The sequence below is a fragment of the Triturus cristatus genome, chromosome 1_1, assembly GCF_964204655.1.
Source record: "Triturus cristatus chromosome 1_1, aTriCri1.1, whole genome shotgun sequence".
NCBI lineage: Eukaryota > Metazoa > Chordata > Amphibia > Caudata > Salamandridae > Triturus > Triturus cristatus.
Window position 1 is genome coordinate 1,106,984,439 of NC_140579.1, and position 16,029 is coordinate 1,107,000,467.

At 48.3% G+C, this 16,029-nt stretch overlaps 1 long non-coding RNA gene across 2 annotated transcripts; it reads left to right on the plus strand.

Moving 5' to 3' along the window:
* Window positions 1-1,559: 1,559 nt before the first annotated feature.
* Window positions 1,560-4,414, plus strand: LOC146871649 (uncharacterized). Of its 2 annotated transcripts, XR_014959591.1 has the most exons (5): window positions 1,639-1,689; window positions 1,809-1,901; window positions 2,005-2,139; window positions 2,484-2,584; window positions 4,214-4,414. It is a non-coding gene; the product is annotated as an uncharacterized LOC146871649 (long non-coding RNA). The 2 variants fall into 2 exon arrangements; XR_014959590.1 differs by lacking the exon at window positions 1,809-1,901 and having other exon boundaries at window positions 1,560-1,689.
* Window positions 4,415-16,029: the final 11,615 nt, after the last annotated feature.

Consider the following 16,029-nt stretch of genomic DNA (forward strand, 5'->3'; position numbering starts at 1 on the left):
TCACAGACTCATACGTGAGTCATGTAAACGTGCAAGATTCTATGATCGCCAGCACCTACTACAAGGTAGCAATCGGAAAGAAGAAAATAACCTGGTTTTTGTTACACGTCATTCTCTTTTGAATGAAAAAATTCGCCAAATTAGCTGTTCTAATTGGCACTTACTCAATGTCAATAGAACTAAGATTGATTTTGTTGAAAGACCTCTTTTTGCCTATCGGAAAAATAGAAATCTTAAAGATCTTATTGTTAGATCACGCATGCCTGTAAATAAAGAGCCAATACAGAGAAGTATTGAAGACATGCGGCCTATTCAGGGCAATTACAAATGTGGTACATGTATAGTTTGCCCTTTAGCAATTGAATCTAAAGAACTTTTGTTTAACAAACAAACAATTGTAGCTAAGGGCATTACTAATTGTAAAACCAAAAATATTGTGTATCTATTAATATGTCCATGTAATAAAGGCTATGTGGGCGAAACATCGAGATCTCTCAACACCAGGCTTACTGAGCATAGATCTGCAATCAGGACCAAAAAATTGGCGTCCCCTATGGTGGTACATTTTCTTGACAAAAACCATACTGCGGACAATATACGTTGGTATATTTTGGAAAAAATTACTAACAAGGAAGGCCACTGCTCTGAACAAATTAGAAAAAAACATTAAGTTTTTGAGATGTTCTATCTTGACACAGTCAATAAAGGTTTGAACTTGGAGATACCTTGGGAACAGGCCATTATCTAAACTTGGTTACTACATATAATGTCAGGCTTTGATGTCAATCGGATCACTATGCATATATTTGGCATAGGATGGTTTTCTGCTGTATTCCATCATAATATACCATCATCATATAGCCATCTTATATATATTGTATGGGGCTCTATACATATATGCTATGTGACTGTAGATGGATTCAGTACCCCCCATTTTTCCTTTTTGTTAAAAATAACTTTCATTATTGTTCATGTTTTCATGTTACACTTATTGTGGCGCAATACACTATTATGCATTACGTATGTAATTTTGGTCGATAGTGGAACTCTAACATTTATATTTTTATTCTATTTTCTCTTTATTTCGTTATATCAGTACCATCAGTAATGAGAACAGTGGTTTGATATAACATGTGTTTCTTTATCACCATTTGTCTTGGTACAACATGCACCATCCCTTTGATCGGACTTTTCCGGTCGTTTTTTATATTTATTTTTATTTTTTTATTCTCATTTATTTGTGTTTATCGCTATTTATACGTTGTATTTAGCATACACTGTTGAAAGCAGTAGTTACGCGACCCCCAGCTTATTGGTTTGTTGGTCATGAGGCAATATATGCCATCTTTTCCTACATATCGAACTAGACTACACGGTCCGTTTTCTGTTTCTGCATTTGGAGTGATTCAGCGTTGGTCGCTTTTGATGCAATTTCTCTAACAACGGATTAATTCTGGAGGATGGACGCACGTATGGAGTGTTGTATCCGTGTTGTCCTCTTTCTACCTTTACTTTTAAACTAGGATTTTCCTAGTGTCAGCTGTGGCTCATTAGCCTTTCTCCAATTTAGTAAACCGCGCGAAACATTCTAGCTATATATAGGATGCCTTTGAGGCGCCATTTCACAGCAAAATACCCTGTCGATAGGAAGCGGAGCCGCCCGTTATGAACGTTTGAGCAAAGAATCAGGTATGCCTTTATCTGTAGCAACACGAAAATAATCTTATTTTGAAGCTCGAGCCTTATATCCTTTATCTGGATATTCGTAATTCTAGTATACATACGTATACTCTTTCTTTAATTCTAAGCTCGTATGGACTGTTTGTGACGTACCTATACCCTGTTGCGTCCTGTTATTTTCCTCTCTTCTATAACGAGACTGAACTTCAGCATATCCTGATGTAAGTCTGATCTATAGGAATAAGTGGGTCCACGATATTGAGTTATACATCATGACTATTCAATATATTAAATCGTATTGTTTTTGCGTTCTCATCTCCGCAGTTACATTTATTGTTTTTATCATCTACTCGGCTGCTCACCGGAAAAGTTTCTGGATAAGTGTCACAATTATCCACATACAAATACGGGGGCTATCTGGCTAATCAGCGTTTCGTAACAGGTTACTATTTTAACTCAGTACGTATATTTCTACGTTATTATTGCTGCAAGTTTATTTTTGTGTCCTATTTTAAGCATTTTCTTTTCTCATATTTTTTTCTTTTCTACCGCTGTTCATCCTTTTATTATTATTATTTTTATTATTTGCTGTTCAGCAAGCCTCCACCATATTCATTTGTCCTAAAAACATCTGAATAGTCGTTGGTTTTTCGATATATTTCAGAAATCTCTTATTGAGGATATCTGTATCCATACATAGTGAGTTAGTAGAGTTTACATTATATGTGCCTGATCTATCAGTTGACATGCCGATGCAATTTAACTTTAGCTTTCTTTTCTTCATCTCCTTTCGTGTCATGTAGATAAGCTTCTGTGGCGTTGTGCCGTTCCATCACATTTGGAGTATTATTTTCGTTACACTTACTTCGAGATTTTACATCTAGGATTCTCTCTATCTTATAGAGTAAGTAAGCAGTATTACGTTGTGGCTATACCGGTTTGTTGAGTTTAGGTATGTGAAACTATATAGTCTGAGCTTTATATTATATCCTGTCCAATGTTTATTCATTATTTAATTCTCCTTTGTAACCTTTTATCTTACTATCCATTATATTTTTCTTCTTTTTTCTAATCACTTGGTTCCTTTTATACCTCCCTTTGTGTTAATATTGTGTAAATAAGGGGAACAACCTTTACAACGCAACTTTTACAACGCACTACCATTACAACGCATTTTTTACAACGCATAATCCATTACAATGCATGATATTACAACGCATGACACTACAACGCATTTTTAAAAACTACCTTTACAACGCATTCCATTACAACGCATACTACCATTACAACGCATACCATTACAACGCATAATATTACACTATACTATCCAACACTTACCCTACTGATGCACCCCCTGGAGTTAGAATAGTAATTTTTACCCCTATACTATCCAACACTTACCCTACTGATGCACCCCCTGGAGTTAGAATAGTAATTTTTACCCCTATACTATCCAACACTTACCCTACTGATGCACCCCCTGGAGTTAGAATAGTAATTTTTACCCCTATACTATCCAACACTTACCCTACTGATGCACCCCCTGGAGTTAGAATAGTAATTTTTACCCCTATACTATCCAACACTTACCCTACTGATGCACCCCCTGGAGTTAGAATAGTAATTTTTACCCCTATACTATCCAACACTTACCCTACTGATGCACCCCCTGGAGTTAGAATAGTAATTTTTACCCCTATACTATCCAACAGTTACCCTACTGTTGCACCCCCTGGAGTTAGAATAGTAATTTTTACCCCTATACTATCCAACACTTTCCCTACTGTTGCACCCCCTGGAGTTAGAATAGTAATTTTTACCCCTACACTATCCAACACTTACCCTACTGTTGCACCCCCTGGAGTTAGAATAGTAATTTTTACCCCTACACTATCCAACACTTACCCTACTGTTGCACCCCCTGGAGTTAGAATAGTAATTTTTACCCCTACACTATCCAACACTTACCCTACTGTTGCACCCCCTGGAGTTAGAATAGTAATTTTTACCCTTATACTATCTAATACTTACCTTAAATGTAATTTAATATTATGCGTTGTAATGGTATGCGTTGTAAAGGTAGTATGCGTTGTAATGGTAGTGCGTTGTAAAGGTATTTTTTAAAAATGCGTTGTAGTGTCATGCGTTGTAATGTCATGCGTTGTAATGTATTATGCGTTGTAAAAAATGCGTTGTAAGTGCATGCGTTGTAATAGTGTGCGTTGTAACGTCATACATCCTGTAAATAATGAGGTTGTATATAGGTTGTATATAATACATGTATATTGTGTACATAATGAGGTTTAAACTATATATGTTTTGTATGTTACATTAGTATGATCATTATTGTCATTTACATTTAGTTTGTTTTTGTGTACTATATGTTACTTAAGTGAAAGATGTAATATTAGCCGTAGGGATTGTATTGATGTATATATGTGAATATGTAAAAAAACGAAAAAAGACAAATTATTTTCTAACTAGGTGTGAAATGTAATCATTATATTGTATGTTCTTTATATATTCTATACAGTTCCAAAGCAATAGACGGTCTCCTGACGAAGGCTACATTGCCGAAACGCGCGTAGTTCTCCATCTGCCGCATTGTATCAACTGTATCTTTGTATATATTGTCTGTTTGATTGTTTAATGATGATATATATATGTCTGTACAAAACAGAATAATCAATAATATCAAAAGATTTAATGAATGATATATATAAAAAAATGACTAAATACATATCATATATATATATTTTTTCAATTAATAATTGTGTATGGTCAATATTTTTCATTGGATTATTTTATGAATGGTTGATTCTATGGTTCACACCTAGATGTTTGTCTGTGATAGATTCATTCACTTGCTATAGCACTTTACATAAATAACTTATTTCCTTACATATAGCAAGTGTATTAGGTTTGTAGGGGTCCCCTTCTTTCTAAACATCAAATGCCTTTTGACAGCTTACTGTCCACTGAACCTTTTTGGGCATCTTCTTGGATGTCAGATCATTAAGAGGAGTCACAATGGACCCATAGTTCTTAAACTTCCTGTAGTACCCAGTCAAGCCCAAGAAAGCTCGAACTTGAGTCTGGGTGGTTGGAGGAGACCAGTCCTTGATGGATTGTATCTTACTCTCCAGTGGTTGAACTTGGCCTCCACCTACAAGGTGGCCCAAATACACAACCTTACTCTGCCCTATCTGGCACTTAGTAGCCTTGATAGTGAGGCCTGCCTTTTGCAGAGCCTCAAGTACCTTCTTCAGGTGGATCAGGTGATCCTCCCAGGTGGAGCTAAAGACAGCAATGTCATCAAGATATGCTGCACAAAAGTCATCCAACCCAGTAAGGACTTGATTCACCAACCTTTGGAAGGTGGCAGGTGCATTCTTCAGACCAAAGGGCATCACCAAAAATTGGTAGTTTCCTCCTGTGGTTGAGAATGCTGTTTTGGCCTTAGACTCCTCAGCTAACCTGATTTGCCAATAGCCAGCTGTCAAATCAAATGTGCTCAAAAACTTAGCAGAAGCCAGTTTATCTATGAGCTCATCTGCCCTTGGAATAGGATGTGCATCTGTCCTAGTGACAGCATTGAGTCCTCTGTAATCCACATAGAACCTCATCTCTCTCTTGCCATCTTTGGTGTGAGGTTTGGGGACCAGAACCACTGGGCTAGCCCAGGGGCTCTCTGAGGGCTCAATGACACCCAGTTCCAGCATTTTGTGTACCTCAGCCTTTATACAGTCCCTGATGTGGTCAGGTTGTCTGTAAAGTTTGTTCTTTACAGGGAGACTGTCACCAGTGTCCACCACATGGGTACACCAGTCAGTTTGACTAGGTATCAGTGAGAACATATGTTGAAATGAGTGTAGAACCTGTCTGCATTCAATCTGCTGATGCTCAGTGAGGTTGCCTCCAAGGGTCACTCCTTCAACTGAACCATCTTCAGGGTTCTGAGACAACAGGTCTGGGAGAGGGTCACTCTCTTCCTCCTGTCCCTCATCTGTAGCCATGAGCAAGCCCATGTCTGCCCTGTCAACATATGCTTTTAACCTGTTAACATGGAGTACCCTGTGGGGACTCCTGGGAGTTCCTAGGTCCACCAAGTAGGTAACCTCTCCCTTCTTTTCCAAGATTGTATGGGGTCCAGACCATTTGTCTTGGAGTGCTGCTGGGGCCACTGGCTCCAACACCCATACCTTCTGTCCTGGCTGATACTCAACCAAAACAGCCTTTTGGTCATGCCAAGCTTTCTGTAAGGCCTGGCTTGCCTCAACGTTTTTGGATGCCTTCTCCATATACTCAGCCATCCTGGAGCGGAGACCAAGTACATAGTCCACTATGTCTTGTTTAGGCTTTTTGAGAGGTAACTCCCATCCTTCCTTCACTAAACACAGTGGGCCTCTTAGAGGGTGCCCAAACAACAATTCAAAGGGGCTGTAGCCAACCCCTTTTTGTGGGACCTCTCTGTAAGCAAACAGAAGGCAGGGTAGAAGGATGTCCTATCTTCGCCTGAGCTTTTCAGGTAATCCTTTGATCATACCCTTTAGGGTCTTGTTGAATCTCTCAACAAACCCATTGCATTGTGGGTGATAAGGGGTGGTGAACTTGTAGTTGACACCACATTCCTTCCACATAGCTGTCAAGTATCCTGACATGAAGTTGGTACCTCTGTCAGAAACCACCTCCTTAGGAAACCCCACTCTGGAGAATACTCCCAGCAGGGCCCTGGCCACAACAGGAGCTGTAGTGGTCCTAAGGGGAATTGCCTCTGGATACCTGGTGGCATGATCCACTACCACCAGTATAAATCTGTGCCCAGATGCAGTGGGAGGATCCATGGGACCCACTATATCTATTCCCACTCTTTCAAAGGGGACCCCCACCACAGGTAGTGGTATTAGGGGGGCCTTTGTTGTGCCACCTGATTTGCCACTGGCTTGGCAGGTTAAACAGGAGCGACAAAACTCCTTGGTATCTTCATTCTTGTGAGGCCAGTGAAAGTGAGGGACAAGCCTGTCCCAAGTCTTGTTCTGGCCTAAGTGTCCTGCTAGAGGAATATCATGGGCCAAGGTAAGAAGGAAGCACCTAAATTGCAGAGGTATAACCAACCTCCTGGTTGCACCAGGTTTTGGGTCTCTAGCCTCTGAATAAAGGAGCCCATCATCCCAATACACTTTATGGGTACCTTGAGCATTCCCAGCAGCCTCATCAGCAGCCAGCTGTCTGAGGGGTTCAAGAGATGGACAGGTTAACTGAGCCTGCCCCAAGTCAGCCCTGGAAGGTCCCCCTGTCCCCAGAAACTCAACCTGATCAGGTTCAAGCTCTTCAGGGACAGTTCCTTCAGGGTTCTCTAGATCATCTTCCTGGGAAGGCTGATCATCACTTGGAGGCAGGGGGGAAGGCACAGCCTTAACCCTCCTGTTCTTCTTCTTGGTAGGTGATTGGTCCATTGTTCCAGGATCCAAGACCTGTGGTTCAGTAAGGCACCTTTTGGCCTGTGACCTGGGCACAGCAAGGACATGTGGTGATATACCTAACCTCTCTGCATGTGTCCTGTACTCCACTTCTGACCATAGAGAACTCTCTAGGTCATTGCCCAACAAACATTCTCCTGGGAGGTCTGCACTAACCACAACCCTTTTGAGGCCAGTTACCCCTCCCCATGAGAAGTTAACTGCCACACTATGTGAAGTAGTGGCATTGCTGGCATTGGTCACCAGGTAATTCTCACTTGGTATGTACTGTCCAGGGTCCACAAAGCCTGGTGTCACCATAGTGACACTGGCACATGTGTCCCTGTAGGCTTGAGCCACTTTTTCATTTATTAAAGGAGTCTGTATGAACTTGCCCAGGTTACTGGGGCTCACAGTCAGGGACAAATCCATGTCCCCATCACAGATCAAGACTGCCTGTGTCAGGGTTCTGTCTAAGTCAGAATCTCCTTCAGTTCCCATAGAGATTCCCACTACACCCTTTGTCTGGGGACCAACACTGCTAACAGTAGTACTCGGAGCAGGTGCCTTAGGGGCAACAGTGTTGGGGGCTCCACCCTTCTTACAATCACTAGTCCAGTGAGTTGTATTCTTGCAAGATTTGCACCAGGGTTTCTTTGGACCTTCTTTCTTCTTTCCTTTAGGTTGTTGGGACCCACCCTCGTTAGTACTAGTTTGGGGCCCTGTTGAAGACTTCTGGTCTTTGGATTTCTGATCTCCACCCTTTTGGTCTTTTTTCTGATCACCCCCTTGGCCCTGGTTCTGGTTCTTTTGCTTAACCCTGGTTCTGACCCATTTGTCTGCCTTCTTTCCCAATTCTTGGGAAGAGGTCAGATCTGAGTCAACCAAGTGTTGATGCAGTTGCTGGTTCTGACAGTTATTTAAAATCTGTTCTCTCATCATCAAATTGTACAATCCTGTATAATCAGATACCTTACTTCCCAGCAACCAACCCTCCAAAGCCTTAGTGGCACATTCAATGTATTCAGACCAGTCCTGAGTCTGTGTCTTCTGGGTATCTCTGAACAATAACCTGTACTCTTCAGTGGTTAAGCCTAACCCATCAACTAGGACACTCTTCAGGGCTCTGTAGTTTCTGACATCCTCCTCCCTAACAGTGAGGAGTCAATCTCTGCCTCTTCCATAAGATTGCTGCCCACTGGTCTTCAGGAACCTGCTGCACTTTGCAGGCTCTCTCAAGAGCAGTCATCCACTTGTGGATATCATCCCCACTTTTGTAGGGGGCACAACCTTGGACAGGTTCCTATTGTCAAAGACCCTATCTTTGTCCTTAGGGACAATGCTGCCACCAGTGGGTATAGACCCACTCTCTTTAGGTTGCCTCGCCTTACTCAGTTTCTCTTCCATCAGAGCTACTTCTAGCTCCTGTCTCCTGATTGTCAGCTGAGCTTCCTTCATTCTGGCCTCATGCTCCCTCCTCTGAGGGCTGGTCATCCCCCTTCTGGGGCGACCTTGAGAGCCTCTAGAGGCATGAGAAGCATTAGAGTCACCTGAGTGATTCCTCTGCCTCCCAAGCCCCTGGTTAAGTCCACTAGGGAGATCCAATGGGGTGAACCCATTATCAGTCCCCAGTAGCCATAAGATAGCTGAGCCAGGTCTGGCACCTGGCACTGGGCTATCTCTCCCATCTGAACTACTACTACTGTCAGATTCACCCCCTTTGTCATCCCTGTCCCTATGCTGATTCTCATCATCTGTCAGATTCTCAACTAAGGGGCGACTGTGGGAAAGGGGTACTTCAGTGGCATCTTCAGAAGGAGGGCCTCCTGTTCCTGTCCCTAAGGTGTCTAACTGGGAGGCTTTCTTGAGAGCTCTCTGATCTTCATCAGCCTGTAAGAGTTCTCGGAGTTCAGCAGAGGTAGGGTTCCTGGGCTGTTTAAGACCCCTGATATTTGCCAACTGCCTGAGCTCATTTTGATTTAGGGCAGCAAAGATGGTTGGTGCCCTCTGGGGGTCACTCTCGAAAGAGATGGGTACATTGGACCCCTCTGCCCCAGCCATTGCTCTTAAGTGTGGGTGGATGTGTTGCAACTACCTACACTTTAGTTTACCTACTAAACCTATCTAGTAGTTGTAGTCAGGGTGTGCTACTCCCTTTGCTCTACAACAACTAAGTTCAGTAGAACTTAAGTATATCTAATCTTGTTTTATATGTACCTAAAGGTACCTGTATGATCTTTCAATTGGTAACCAAGAGATTACAGAGGTAAAACACAGCAAGCTCAAATCCAACCGCTGCTCACCAATGTGAGAAGTTGGCCTGGTATATGATGTTCACTAATAAAAGTGACCACCTTGTACCATGCCAAGCAACCCTTATGGTGTGGTTGTAAGTCAACCTTTTCGGACTAGCTGCCCTAGTGGTAACGTAGGCTAAGCAGTCTTTGAGGCTAAACTCGTTAAAGCGTGTTAAGCAGGCTGTTTTACCATATGTAACCCCCCTTTATACCAATGAAAGGACACCACACAGGTATATATTCAAAATATATATGTATTTATTACTCAAAGTATCCCCTAGACTCTTTATGAGCACAGGAGCACAAATCGTTAAACAAGAAAGTATTACAATATACAGAAGTTGCACTTTATATGGATGGGCCCTGGTGGCCATTCAAACCATATACTAAAATAGTGGTATAAGTACCACGAACAGGAAAGGGAAAAGGCCTAGGACCTCTAGAATCGCTGGGCCTACAAGGAGCTAACTTCAGTTAGTGACCAGGAGGTCCACGGGTCGCGTGTGCAGTGAGGAAAGTTACACGCGTGCTCCCATAGGGTTTCAATGGGTGCATAAAAGTTCAAAAGTTACTGCTACAAGGGTCTTCTGGATGGACTACGAACTTAAGACTTAAAACACAGACACTAGAGATGTTTCTCTACACTTTGGCACCGGAGTGCCAGCTTTACCTCACCCACAGGAAGCGGGTGCATAGGTGTCGAAGTGCGTCGGGTTTCGTCTATCTGTTCAATGGAGCCTGGTGACAAGGATGCTGCAGGCGACCGGTCCAGAAGAGATGCGGAGGATCCAAGGATGGATCGGAGTTGTAGAAGACCTGAAAGCAGAGGGGACAGTGTTCACAGTCACTAGCCAGTGACCAGCGTGGCACCAGGTAGGTACCAGGCGATGTCGGGTGCAAACAGGTGATGAGGGGTAGCTTGTCTCCGCAGCCATGTGGTCCCTGAAAGTCAACGATGTCCAGGAGTCGGTACACGAGCTGTCCCACGCAGGCTCTCGCTGTCGGCGGTGTCGGCGACTCGAAGAAAGCAAACAAGCCTTGGCAAAAGCAGAAGTCTTGAAGAATGAAGAAAGCTGATTACTCTGACCAGCAAGGTCAGAGGGGCGGCTCCTTTGGAGGGGAGCAAGGGCAAGTCTGGGGCAACCAGACCAGCATCGTAGATTTGAAGGTTCATCGCCAAAATGGCCACTAGCCAACGGGCCATGGACCGGGCAGGCGCGTCGAGTTGCAAAGTGCAGAGGGGCCCCACGCAGATCGGTGAGATGCTGGAGGGCTCACCTTTGGTGCAGATGCTGCTCGGGTGTTGGGCTTCTCAGGACCCACAGCACAACTTGGAGGGAGCCTCTGTTGTCGCGCTTGCAGCTTGTCGTGGGTCTTTCAAGATGGCTGGCTCCACGTGTCTCGGTGCCTCCACGGGTTCCTTCTTTGCAGGGACTGTGGATCGGGCGGTGAGAGGTCTGGAGGTCCAGGTCTTGTCAGGCTCTGGGCCCGGGCTCCGGCAGGAGGCGGCGGCAAAGCAGATGTCGAGTAGCTGGTTGGTGCTTGCGTTAGCAAGATGGTCACTCCCTGACCATAGGGGAGATTTCCTTCTGTCCTCTGTGCAGCAGAGCGTCGAAGTTCCCGTCTTCTTCTTGTTGTTAAGTTGATTCCAGGATGTCTGAAGTCTTAGGACACAGCTCCTACCTTTAAGCGGATTCTAGGGGCCGGACTACCTGCTAGGTCCCTCCCTAAGGGTGGGACCAGGAAGGGGGGTGGTTACACCCCCAATCCTTTGTCCAGCTCACCCCAGGTCCGGGGCTGGTGTGCCCCAGGACCGGTTTGAACTGGCATATGCACCGAGGCTCCTTGTGAGCCTCAGGCATGTCTGATTCCATTCAAGCCCTACCTGACCAATAAACAAAATCCTGTCTGGGGTGGTGCACGTACCTCCCCTGGCAGGAAACCCTTTGTCCACGTCTCCCAAGCTGGAAGGACTCCCAGCAGCAGGAGGGCAGACTTGTGTCTGTGGTGGCAGAATCCATTTTGTGGAGCTGAGGCTATGTCTGATTTTACCCGGGTTTCAGGTACTGTACATGTCGTGTCCCTCTAGAAGGGTGGAATGCTAACCCCGTCGCCAGAATTGGCGAGGGGTTAGTATTCCAATTCGTATGACACCTTACTCGACATGTTTTGATAAAGCCAAACCAAAGATAGCATTTAACCGCGAGGTTCATAATGCACTTAAGAGTATATGGTATGACGATATCTGGAAACGGTAGAAGGAAGTTGTTCCGACCACTGCAGACAGGCTCAGCTCATGCCAGAGCACCATCTCACATGGAACCAAGCACTCTGCCTTCAGGATTGTCAAGGCCTGCCATAGGAGTGACTTATAGGTTACCAGGTGTCCCATTTAAGGTTAGGTATAGGTATACTACACCTAAGTAAGAGGTGGTTACACCAACTTACCCCAGCTGAGTGATCAGACAGTTGTGTCAAATTGCTAGGCCAGGCCAGGGGTGGCACAATACATGCTTCAGCCCCTGGTAGGCCTTAGATACACCAATGCCCTGGGTACCTAGTGTACACTGGTACAGGGGCTCACAGGGTGATCCAATTCCAATTGGTTAGGCACCTAGGGTGCAGAGTGTCAATTTAGTAGAGAGTACAGCAGGCTGGGGGTCTGATTAGCAGGCCCACAGCCTCAATATGTCAAAAACCAGTGAAGCAAACAGCAAAAATTTGGGCTGACCATAGGATAGCAGACCCTACTCTCCTACAATGCCTGAAGGAAAGTTGCTGACAGGCAGTCAGTGAAGAGTGTCCGGTGGATCCCAAGGTGGGGATCAAGATGGAAGGAACCTGCAAGCAGAAGGGAGAGAGTCTAGGTCACCAGCCAGGAGCCGGGAAGGAACCAGGAAGGAACCAGGTTATGTCGTGAAGATGCAGGTGAAGAGGTGAAGCTTGTCGCAGCAGCCACGGGTACCAGGAGACGTCGAGGATGACCAGGACCAGGAGGTGAGCTGTCCCACGAAGGCTCTTGCTGTCGGCGGCGTCTAAGTCGAGTCAGGACCCAACAAGCCTTGGCAAGCGGAACCCACGCAGGATGGAGGACTTGCTTCTGGTGCAGACCAGGAAGGTCTGGGGTGCTTCTCTTTCACAGAGGAGCGGGTGCCAGTCTGGAGGAGCCGGACCAGCAAGTTGAAACTAAAGGTTCGTCGTCACGGAGGCTACCAGCCAACGGGCCAGCAACCAGACAACACGTCGAGCAACACAGGTGCAGAAGGGCCCCACGCAGAACACATGAAGTGTGGGGAGCTGATCTTCTTTGCAGATGGTGCTCGGGAGTGGGGCTTCTCAATTCCCCAAGCACAGCCTCGAGGAAGCCTCAGAAGTTGCGCTATTCAGTTACTAGCCACTTTTCCCAAGTCGCCGGTCCCACGTCCCTCGTCGCCTCCACGGGTCTCAGCTTCGCTGGAGCTGTGGATCTGGTTCAGAGGTGTCTGGAAGTCTCGGCGCTGGTCAGTCTCTGCAGTCGTCCCTCGTAGGATTCAGTCGCAAAGCAAGCAGCGGTCGCTGGATGGTGCCTGGTTGCCCAGGGTGGTAATTCCTTGGCCACAAGGGAGATTTCTTCAGTCTTCTTCCTGAGGTCGAATGTCGAAGGTCCAGAGTTTCAGTTCAAGTTGCAGATTCAGGTTAATCTAATTTAGCAGGGCCCAACTAGCTACTAATATACTGGGCTAGTGGGCTTGGCTACCTGCAAGGTCCCTCCTATGGGTGGGACCAGAAAGGGGAGTGGCTACACCCCCCTTCCTTTGTCCAGTTTCGCTCCAGAGCTGGGGCTGGAGTGCCCCAGCACCGGTTTGAACTGGACTATGCATGGGACACCTTGTGTGCCCCAGGCAGTGTCTCGTTTCATTCAACCCTCCCTGCCCCAATACACTAAATCCTGTGTAGGGTGGTGCTCGCACCTCCCGAGGCAGGAAACCTACTGTCCAGGCCTTCCTCGCTGGAAGGACTCCCAGCAGCAGGAGGTCAGACTTGTGTCTGTGGCAGCAGCATCCATTTTGTGATGCTGGGGTTCTGGTTAACTTTAACCGGGTAAGTAGGTTTCAACATGTCTTCTCCCTCTAGAAGGGAGGAATAATATCCTCATTGCCAGAAATGGTATGGGGGTATTATTCCAAAGTGTTAGACACCTCACACGACATGTTTCGATACAGCCAAACCATAGTTACCATAACCGTTTAAGATTATAAGGCACTTTAAGAGTATATGGTAGGCTATATCATAGAACAGCTATAAGGACATGGTTCCGAAAGCTGCAGACAGGCTCAGCTCATGCTAGAGCACCATCTCACATGTTACCAAGCACTCTGCCTCCAGGATTGTTAAGGCCTGCCATAGGAGTGGCTGATAGGTACACATGTGTCTATATATAAGGTAGGTATAGGAATACTACACCTAAGCAAGGGGTGATTACATGACCTTGCCCCAGCTGAGTGATCAGCCAGTTGTGTCATAATACATGCTGCAGCCCCTGGTAGGCCTAGGGTACACCTATGCCCTGGGTACCTAAGGTACACTGTACAGGGGCCAATAAGGTGATCCTATCCAATTGGGTTATGCACCTAAAGTACATAGTATCAGTTTAGAGAGAGAGAACAGCTGGGCTGTGGGTCTGATTAGCAGGCCCACAGCCACATCTAAGTCGAAAACTAGTGGAGCAAAAGCAAAAAGTGGGGGTGAACATAGAAAGCAAACCCTACTCTCCTACAGCCGGCAACTGAAAGGACTCCTGTCTGCCCGCCCAGAGCCGGGCCATAGCGGTAGGGTTCCTGCCTGATCCAAGGGCTCGGTGGGCTCTGCTTCCCGGGGGGGGGCTCGGGGACAGCGGCTGGGCCTCAGACACGGGGAGGACCGACGGAGCTCTCGGGCCCAGGCGCCCTGGGGGGAGGACTGCCCGGGACCCGTGGAGCCCGTCCCTGGGCACTTTGCCATGCCGCGGGCCGGAGGAGGGAGCCCCGGACGCCTGGGAGGATGTTGCCCGGGCATAGCCCATCTGGTCCCCGTCAAAGAACCACCAGCCCCGGAGGGGTGTTCCGGCATACCCTGCCCCTACTAATCCGGAGGAAGGCTACCCACCTTTCTTGTAACCCTCACGCTCCGAGTGATGGAGGGGACCCTAGGCGCGGACGCGCCCGGCCTCCTGGAGCCCTGGCTGGGATCCGGGAGACGAATGGACCCTCATCGGGACGGCCGGTCCGGCCATCTGGTCGCCCCATTGGAAAGCATTGCGCGCGACTAGATGGCTGAGGGGAAAGAAGCGACCAGATGGCCGGCAACTGAAAGGACTCCCGTCTGCCCGCCCAGAGCCGGGCCATTGAGGTAGGACTCCCGCCTGATCCAAGGGCTCGGTGGGCTCTGCTTCCCGGGGGGGGGGGGCTCGGGGACAGCGGCTGGGCCTCAGGCACGGGGAGGACCGACAGAGCTCTCGGGCCCGGACGCCCAGGGGGGAGGACTGCCCGGGACCCGTGGAGCCTGTCCCTGGGCACTTTGCCACGCCGCGGGCTGGAGGAGGGAGCCCCGGACGCCTGGGAGGATGTTGCCCGGGCATATCCCCTCTGGTCCTCGGCAAAGAACCACCAGCCCCGGAGCGGTGTTCCGGCATACCCTGCCCATAATAATCTGGAGGAAGGCTACCCACCTTTCTTGTAACCCTCGCGCTCCGAGTGACGGAGGGGATCCTAGGCGCGGATGCGCCCGACCTCCTGGAGCCCTGACTGGGATCCGGGAGTCAAATGAGTCCTCATCGGGACTTCCAGGTTGGCCCGGCCATCTGGTCGCCCCATTGGAAAGCATTGCGCGCGACCAGATGGCCGAGGGGAAAGGAGCGACCAGATGGCCGGGACAGAAAGGACTCCCATCTGTCCAACCCTGATCCTTCGCGCTAGCGTTCCCGCCTGCCCATGCAGGGCTCCGTGGCTGCAGGGCTCCGTGGCTGCAGGGCTCCGTGGCTGCAGGGCTCCGTGGCTGCAGGGCTCCGTGGCTGCAGGGCTCCGTGGCTGCAGGGCTCCGTGGCTGCAGGGCTCCGTGGCTGCAGGGCTCCGTGGCTGCAGGGCTCCGTGGCTGCAGGGCTCCGTGGCTGCAGGGCTCCGTGGCTGCAGGGCTCCGGGGCTGCAGGGCTGCAGGGCTCCGGGGCTCCGTGGCTGCAGGGCTCCGTGGCTGCAGGGCTCCGTGGCTGCAGGGCTCCGTGGCTGCAGGGCTCCGTGGCTGCAGGGCTCCGTGGCTGCAGGGCTCCGTGGCTGCAGGGCTCCGTGGCTGCAGGGCTCCGTGGCTGCAGGGCTCCGTGGCTGCAGGGCTCCGTGGCTGCAGGGCTCCGGGGCTGCAGGGCTGCAGGGCTCCGGGGCTGCGGGGCTGCAGGGCTCCGGGGCTGCAGGGCTCCGGGGCTGCAGGGCTCCGGGGCTGCAGGGCTCTGGGGCTGCAGGGCTCCGGGGCTGTAGGGCTCCGGGCCTGCAGGGCTCCAGGGCTCCGGGGCTCTGGGCTGAAGGGCTCCAGGGCTGCAGGACTTTGGGGCTGCAGGCCTAGGGGGGGCTCGTAGACCCCACGCTGGG